Raw genomic sequence first — 8,929 nt, forward strand, 5'->3', positions numbered from 1 at the left:
ATTTATGTAATATAGGTCCTATTTTTCAAAGTTTGATGGAATTCTTATATGAATCTACCAGGATCAGAGAGTCATTCCTCCCTCTCCCCCCACTCTTGCTCCAGTAGCTTCTTTACAAATAGTTCTTATTTTTCTGATTTTAGTTTGTTGAATAAGTTTATTTGCTCTTCTGTCAGTTTGCATATTTTATAGTTCAGAGGTAATCTATTTTTTTTCTCAGTTTTATTAGGAAGTAACTATGTAAAATAGGTTCTGATTATTCTCCTTATTTTTTCTGGTTTTGTTGTTATTTCATCTTGCTTATTTGTGATTTTATTTATTTGATTTTCTGCCCTCTTCTTTTTAATCATACTAGCTAAAGATTTATCAATTTTATTAGCCTTTTCACAGAACCAGTTTTTGTTTTTATAAATTATTTCTATAGGCTTTTGATTTCCAGCTTATATGAAAGTAATTACTTTGAAGAGCTCCATTTTGTAAGATACTCATTGTTTAGAAGAAATCAGGCTATGGATCTAAATTAAATTAAATCTCCCTCTAATTTTCCTTACCTTTTCCATCAATACTCACAAAATTTGAGTTTGTGAAATGATTCCAATGCATTGATTGAGGATATGATGTTACTAATAAAGAAGATGGTAGCCCTAGTGTAGAGAAGACATGTATAATATATTTAAAATACGAATAACATCAATTTAAATGTTCTGGGTCAAGAAAAACCACTACATTTTATCTGAGCAAGTCTTAATCTTGCTGAATCTCAAATAGCATAATTTACCTTATGCCTGATAACTTTTAAGCTATTATTGAAAAGGGGGAATGTGGAAATACGACTCTGGCTATTATGCAAAGTTAAGGGACATAGTATTTTATTTTTGAATCCAATTAAAGTAGATGTTGTTTAAAGAAAAAAAATTATTTTTAGAGGAATTCATATTATTGAATGAAAGAAAAATTAGTGTTTATATATTTTTAAAAGCCAAAAATAAAAACATTTCATTGAAACGTATATTTTTTGTCATTATGTGAGGGTAGAATAGGAAGGAAGGCAAAGATTCATGGAGGAAGGAAAAAAAAGAGATAGAGACAAGCAGAGAAAGACTGAAAGTGGCAGCCTAGGTTTAAATCTTTTTAAATAGTAATACATTTTTTTCTTCATTAATCTTTAAACTAAATCTGAAACAGTCCAGAGGAAACAGATATAAGCGATCCACCTAGAGTCAAGTCTAAAGTGGAAAAAAATGTAATTAGAAGTCATGCTTGAGAGGCTGCTCCAAATACCTTTAAGTAATGCCTCAAAACAAATTCTAGAGCAGTAGAACCCACAAAAGGACAGAGTAAAATAATTTTCCATTCCAAGACAACTTAGAAGGTCAGGAGGAAAGATCTGTTGCACCAGGGTGAGAGGGGAGCTCAGTCCAGTGAAGGCCCTGTGTATGCAGACTAGGCCTCAGCAAACCAGGAACAGACCTCGTGACTGAATCAGTGGCAGCAGTGGCAGTTTCCAGACCTCTCAGCCCACAAACGGTAAAGCGATTAGACAACTGGTGAGAAGGAGATTACAGGGGTCTCCTTGCTGGCAACAGAGGCATGACTCTGTTGCATTGCCCATATTCAGATCTTGGTTAAAGTCTGGGTCTCAGTACTGGGGCAGGGAGGAGCACTAGCACATCAGAGTTCATGACTGCTAGGGAGTGGGGATCCCCGTCATAGTTGTAGGGTAGAAAAGAGTGCTTGTGTTTGCTCGCAGACCAGTGCACAGTACAGGAGAGTAGTAAACATACCTCTCCCTAGAACCAAAACCTTACCAGTCCCCAGAATTACCTCTGAAAACAGCTGTGCAAAAATTCTATAGCTTTGGACAGTGCCCCCTCCATTCCAAAAACAGAGCCCCACTTTAGCATAGAGTTAAGTAAAGAAATAGGCTGGAAAATGAGCAAACAGAAGAAAAAAATCCTGACTTTAGAAAGTCATTATGGTGACAAAGAAGATCAAAACACAAGAAGACAATAAAGTCAAAACTCCTACATCCAAAGCCTCAAAGAAAAGTATGAAATTGGCCCTAGGCTATGGAAGAATTCAAAAAAAGATTTCAAAATTCAAGTAAGAGAGGGAGAGGAAAAATTAGGAAGAGTAATGAGAGTGGTGTAAGAAAATCATGAAAAAAAAGAGTCAACAGGATGGTAACTGAGGCACAAAAAAAAAAATACTGAAGAAAACAACACCTTACAGAACAGAATAGCCAAATGGAAAAAGAAGTACCAAAATCCACTGAAAAAAAGAACTTAAAAAGTAGAATTCACCAAATGGAAAAGGAGAAACAAAAGCTTACTGAAGAAAATAATTCCTTAAAAATTAAAATTGGGCAAGTGGAAGTTAATGATTTTTTAAAATTTATTTATTTAACATATTTGGTTTTCAGCATTGATTTTCACAACAGTTTGAATTACAAATTTTCTCCCCATTTCTACCCTCCCCCCCACTCCAAGATGGCATATATTCTGGTTGCCCTGTTCCCCAGTCAGCCCTCCCCTCTATCACCCCCCTCCCCTCTCATCCCCTTTTTCCTTCCTTTCTTGTAGGGCAAGATAAATTTCTACACCCCATTGCCTGTGTATCTTATTTTTTAGTTGCATGCAAAAACTTTTTTGTTTTTGAACATCTGTTTTTAAAACTTTGAGTTCCAAATTCTCTCCCCTCTTCCCTTCCCACCCACCCTCCCTAAGAAGTCGAGCACTTCAACCTAGGCCACGCATGTATCATTATGTATAACCCTTCCACAATGCTCATGTTGTGAAAGGCTAACTACATTTTGCTCCTTCCCAACCCATTCCACTTTATTGAATTTTCTCCCTTGACCCTGTCCCCTTTCCAAAGTGTTGGTTTTGATTACCTCCACCCCCATCTGCCCTCCCCTCCATCATCCCCCGCCTTTTATTTTTTTTTATCTTCCTCCCTCTTCTTTACTGTGGGGTAAGATACCCAAAGAGTATGTATGGTATCCCTCCTCAGGCCGAATCTTAGAGAGCAAGGTTCAATCATTCCCCCCTCACCTGCCCTCTCCCCTCCTCCACAGAACTGCTTCCTCTTGCCACCTTTATGAGAGATAATCCACCCCATTCTATCTTCCCTATCTCCCTCTCTCCGTATGTTGCTCTCTCATCCCTTAATTTCATTTTATTTCTTTTACATATCTTCCCTTCATCTTCCACTCACCCTGTGTCTGTTCTCTCTCTTTTACATATATATATACATATATATATATGTATATATGTATATACATATATAAAAGCACACATATATATATATATACCCACATACACATGCATACATATACACATAGATACATACATACATACACATTCACTTATATATACATAAACATATATATATATATATGCATATTCCCTTCAACTACCCTAATACTGAGGTCTCATGAATCATACACATCATCTTTCCATGTAGGAATGTAAACAAAACAGTTCAACTTTAGTAAGTCCCTTGCAATTTCCGTTTCTTGATTACCTTTTCATGCTTCTCTTGATTCTTGTGTTTGAAAGTCAAATTTTCTATTCAGTTCTGGTCTTTCACTGAGAAAGCTTGAAAGTCCTCTATTTTATTGAAACTCCATATTTTCCTTGGAACATGATACTCAGTTTTGCTGGGTAGGTGATTCTAGGTTTTAATCCTAGCTCCATTGACCTCCGGAATATCGCATTCCAAGCCCTTCGATCTCTTAATGTAGAAGCTGCCAGATCTTGGGTTATTCTGATTGGGTTTCCACAATACTCGAATTGTTTCCTTCTGGCTGCTTGCAGTATTTTCTCCTTGATCTGGGAGCTCTGGAATTTGGCGACAATATTCCTAGGAGATTTCTTTTTGGGATCTATTTGAGGAGGCGATCGATGGATTCTTTCAATTTCTATTTTGCCCTGTGGCTCTAGAATATCAGGGCAGTTCTCCTTGAAAATTTCTTGAAAGATGGTATCTAGGCTCTTTTTTTGATCATGGCTTTCAGGTAGTCCAATAATTTTTAAATTATCTCTCCTGGATCTATTTTCCAGGTCAGTGGTTTTTCCAATGAGATATTTCACATTGTCTTCCATTTTTTCATTCCTTTGGTTCTGTTTTATAATATCCTGATTTCTCATAAGGTCACTAGCTTCCACTTGCTCCAATCTAATTTTTAAAGTAGTATTTTCTTCAGTGGTCTTTTGGACCTCCTTTTCCATTTGGCTAATTCTGCCTTTCAAGGCATTCTTCTCCTCATTGGCTTTTTGGAGCTCTTTTGCCATTTGAGTTAGTCTGTTTTTTAAGGTGTTGTTTTCTTCAGTGTATTTTTCAGTATTTTTTTGGGTCTCCTTTAGCAAGTCATTGACTTGTTTTTCATGGTTTTCTCGCATCCTTCTCATTTCTCTTCCCAATTTTTCCTCTACTTCTCTAACTTGCTTTTCCAACTCCTTTTTGAGCTCTTCCATGGCCTGCGACCAGTTCATGTTTTTCTTGGAGGTTTCTGTTGTAGGCTCTTTGACTTTATTAATTTCTTCTGTCTGTATGTTTTGGTCTTCTTTGTCAGCAAAGAAAGAATGCAAAGTCTGAGACTGAATCTCGGTGCGTTTTCACTGCCTGGCCATATTCCCAACCAACTAACTTGACCCTTGAGTTTTTCAGTGGGGTACTACTGCTTGTAGATTACACAGTTCTATGTTCCACGTTTGGGGGGGAGGTGCCAGCTCTGCCACACCAGCACTGCTCCTTCCCCAACCCCCAACCCGAACTGGGCTTAGATCTTCGGCAGGCTGTGCACCCTTGCTCTGATCCGCCACTTAATTCCTCCCACCAGGTGGGCCTGGAGCTGGAAGTAACAACAGCTGTAGCTGCCCCACTTCCACTGCCCCCGGGGCTGGAAGCCGAACTGAGAACTCCTTCCACTCCCGCAGCTTTTCCCACTAACCTTCTCCTCAGTCTTTGGTGTTTGTGGGTTGAGAAGTCTCGTAACTGCCGCAGCTCACTGAATCAGGGCACTAGGGCTCCCTCCGCCCGGCTTCTGGTCTGGATGGTCCACACCGCTCAAGCTGGGCTCTGCTCCACTCCGTTCCCAGCTCTCAGCTCCCAGCTCCCAGCTCCGTGTGGGATAGACCTCACCCAGAGACCATCCAGGCTGTCCTGGGCTGGAGCCCTACTTCCCTCTGCTGTTTTGTGGGTTCAGCTGTTCTAGAATTGGTTCAGAGCCATTTTTTATAAGTTTTTGGAGGGTCTCCGTACGGAGCTCACATTATTCCCCGCTTACCAGCTGCCATCTTGGCCGGAAGTTAATGATTTTATGAAACATTGAGAAACAATAGAACAAAATCAAAAGAATGAAAACATAGAAGAAAATTTGAAATATCTCACTGGCAAAAACAATTGACGTTGAAAATAGATCCAGTAGAGATAATTGAAGAATTATTGGTGTATCTGAAAGCCACTATCAAAAACAAAGATCCTAGGTGTTGTCTTTCAAAAAAATTATCCAAAAAATCCAAAAACCCTGCCCTGGTATTTGTCAACTGGACCAAACTGGCCTCTAACCTGTGGATGGCTGGAGCTAAACTGAGCAGGCTAGAGACAGGAGAGTCAGGAATCAAACAGAAGTTTAATTTCAAAGTGAGGGACATAGCCTACAAGCAAGAATGCAGATTAGACACATGTGTCAATTCCCCAACCCTAGTTGGGGGGGGCCACTTTAGTGTGGGGAGATCTCAACACTTACACCAATGGCTATTCAATGAACTGTATCTCTGACAATGAGGGGTAACAGCAAAAATGTGACAAGTTTGATTCATAGCAGGGCTCCATGACCAGAACTTATCCAAGCTTGTCTGGTGCTTGTCTGAATTTAGACAACACCTGATGCTTGCCCGACCTCAGACAACACCTGGTGCTTGTCTGACCTCAGACTACACCTGGTGCTGATTAAAGCAGTAGAATAATTAAGTGATTTTGCTAGAGGGTGAGATCATCCAGAGGTGAGTGCAAAGGATTGTTGTTATGCCAAGCTCAGGGCACAGCTTGCTTGCTTGGCCTTAGCTCTGGAAAATAGTGTCTCTCCTAATATCTTGACATGTTCTAAATCCAATAGATATTGAAAGAATCCACTGATCACCTCCTGAAAGAGATTCCAAAATGAAAACTCTTAGGAATATTATAACCAAATTCCAGAGCTCCCAGATCAGGGAGAAAACATTGCAAGTAGCCAAAAAGAAATAATTCTAATATCATGGAGCCATAGTCAGGATAACACAAGATTTAGCAGTTTCTACATCAAAGGATATGAGGACTTAAAATATAATATTCTGAAGGGCAAAAGATCTGAGATTACAACCAAGAACCACCTACCTAGCAAAACTGAGTATAAGCATTGGGGGGAAGGGGCAGAGAATGGATATTTAATGAAATAGAGTACTTCCAAGCATTCCTGATGAAAAGACCAGAGCTGAATAGAAAATTTGACTTTCAAATACAATACTCAAAAGAAGCATAAAAGGGGGGCAGTTAGGTGGCACAGTGAGTAGAGCACTGTCCCTGGAGTCAGGAGAACCTGAGTTCAAATCTGGCCTCAGACACTTGACGCACTAGCTGTGTGACCTTGGGCAAGTCATTTAACCCCAATTGCCCATGCCCCTCAAAAAATAGCATAAAAAAATAAACAGGAAAGAGAAACCAAAAGGGATCGAATAAGGTTAAACAGTTTACATTCTTACATAGGAAAATGATACTTGTAACTCCTAAAAACTTTCTCATTGTTAGAGTAGTTAGAAGGAGTATACATAGACAGAAAGCACAAGGGTGAGTTGAATATTTGAAAAAAATAAAATTAGGGAGTGAGAAAGAAGAATGCATTGGGAGAAGGGGAAAAGGAGAGGTAGAAAGAGGTAATTATTTGACATAAAAGAAGTCCAAAAGAAATTTTACAGTGGGGTGTTGGAGAAGATAAGGAAAGGGGGTGCAGAGGAGTTTGTGAAACTTATTCTCATAAGAATTGGCTCAAAAAGGGAATAACCTAAACACTCAGTTGGGTGTAGAAATCTATTTATACAGGAAGGAGAAGGGGGGTGTAGAACTCTATTTATACAGTAAGGGGAAGGGGATAAGAAAGGAGGGGAGGGCTGATAGAAGGGAGGGAAGATTGGGGAAGCAAAATGCTGTAGAATGGACATGATGAAAGGGCAGAGAGCAGGATAAATGAGGAAAATAGAATGGAGGGAAATATATTCTTGGTAATCATTACTGTGAAAAAAGAATTTTTCAGCAAGTTTTTCTGATAAAGACTTCATTTCTCAAATATAAAGAAAACTGAGTAAAATTATAGAAATAAGAGCCATTCCTCAATCGATAAATGGTCAAATGATATGAACAGGCAGTTTTCAGACAAAGTAATCAAAGCTCCCCTTATTCATTTTAAAAATGCTCTAAATCACCATTGATTAGAGAAATGCGGGAGAAAAGTCTTGGGGTCTGTAGTCTAAAAGGTTCTAGGAATGCAGCTATACACAAAAGCCCTCAATGCCTTATCTACACAAAAAGCCTCACTCCCAGAATCTTGGCCTCTTTCTCTGTGGAGGATCCTTTTGCCACTGCACTTGTGCTTTTTACCAACTCACAGCTTCCCTTTCTCCGGCTTCATAGATTTCTATGCATACCTTGTCAGGAGCTAGTTTCATCTTATCAAATTCAGCCTAATACTTTGGCCTGTCAAGGTATTTTTGAAGCCCGTCATCTAGTATGTTAATGATCCTTCCTACTTTTGTGTCATTCACAAATTTTATAAATATGCCATTAATACATTTATAAAAAATTAATAGAGATAAACTTTTACACCCAGGGTAAAGAAATCAATTTTACAAACATAGAATCAAGAAGGCCATGGTTAGTTTTCTGACTCGTGAAGCTTACACACACTAAATAGTACACTACATATGGCCAATCCCAGGCCCCAGACCATGATTCACATCCCATATGGTATCTCCTTGCCATCCACCTTTTCACCACAAATGTACATTTTTCTTACACCCTTGTTTTCCAGCTCTTATTTGGGAAACAGTAATCAAATTTCTTCCAGAAATGTGAGTTGATTCTCCTATGACACCACTTACCACCGCCATGACTTTCTAAATCAAAATATCCTTCCCTGGCCATCATACTCTTTCATATGCAGTTACTCCACCACTATGAGAATGAGTTGCATCCCTTAAGTTACACTTAAAATGCTTTTCATCCATCCACTTATTTATTCAAACACACATTTTTATTGAAATATGACATATTCCCATTCAGCAATGGCCAAACACCAATATGCCATATGTCAATGAATGTCAAAGAAAGATCTGGAAGACCTGGGTTTAGGCCTTACTTGTAACATGTACTAGGGTGCCTATGCACAGGTAACTTAACCTTTCAGTGCTCTAGGCACTGAAAGATAACAGATAAGATGCCTACTGCACATCAGTGGAGGAAGTGTCTACACAGGGGATTTCTTACCCTGATGAAATCACAAACTTGAACCAGTGTGTGTGTGTGTGTGTGTGTGTGAGGACAATGTTATATAGTGGATGGAGTAACAGAATCACAAGAAGAGATTTCAGCAGCCATCTAGGCCAACTCATACCCCCAAAAGAATCTCTACTATACCATATCCAGAAAGTGATCATCCAGCCTCTGCTTGGTTCCTCCAAGGTAAGAGAGCCTATCACTACTAAATGTAGCTAATTTCTGACAACTCTAGTGGCTAGAAGGTTTTTCTGACATGGAGCATAATTTGCCCTTTTGTAACTTTTTATTTTTTTGGTAACTGAGTACTCTTGGTTTTGCCTTTGGAGCCAAACAGAAGAAATCTAATTTCTCTTCTTCATGACAGCCCTCCCAATACTTATAGGTTGAGTGGACAAGC

Source organism: Trichosurus vulpecula, chromosome 5 (genome assembly GCF_011100635.1).
Source record: "Trichosurus vulpecula isolate mTriVul1 chromosome 5, mTriVul1.pri, whole genome shotgun sequence".
Lineage (NCBI taxonomy): Eukaryota > Metazoa > Chordata > Mammalia > Diprotodontia > Phalangeridae > Trichosurus > Trichosurus vulpecula.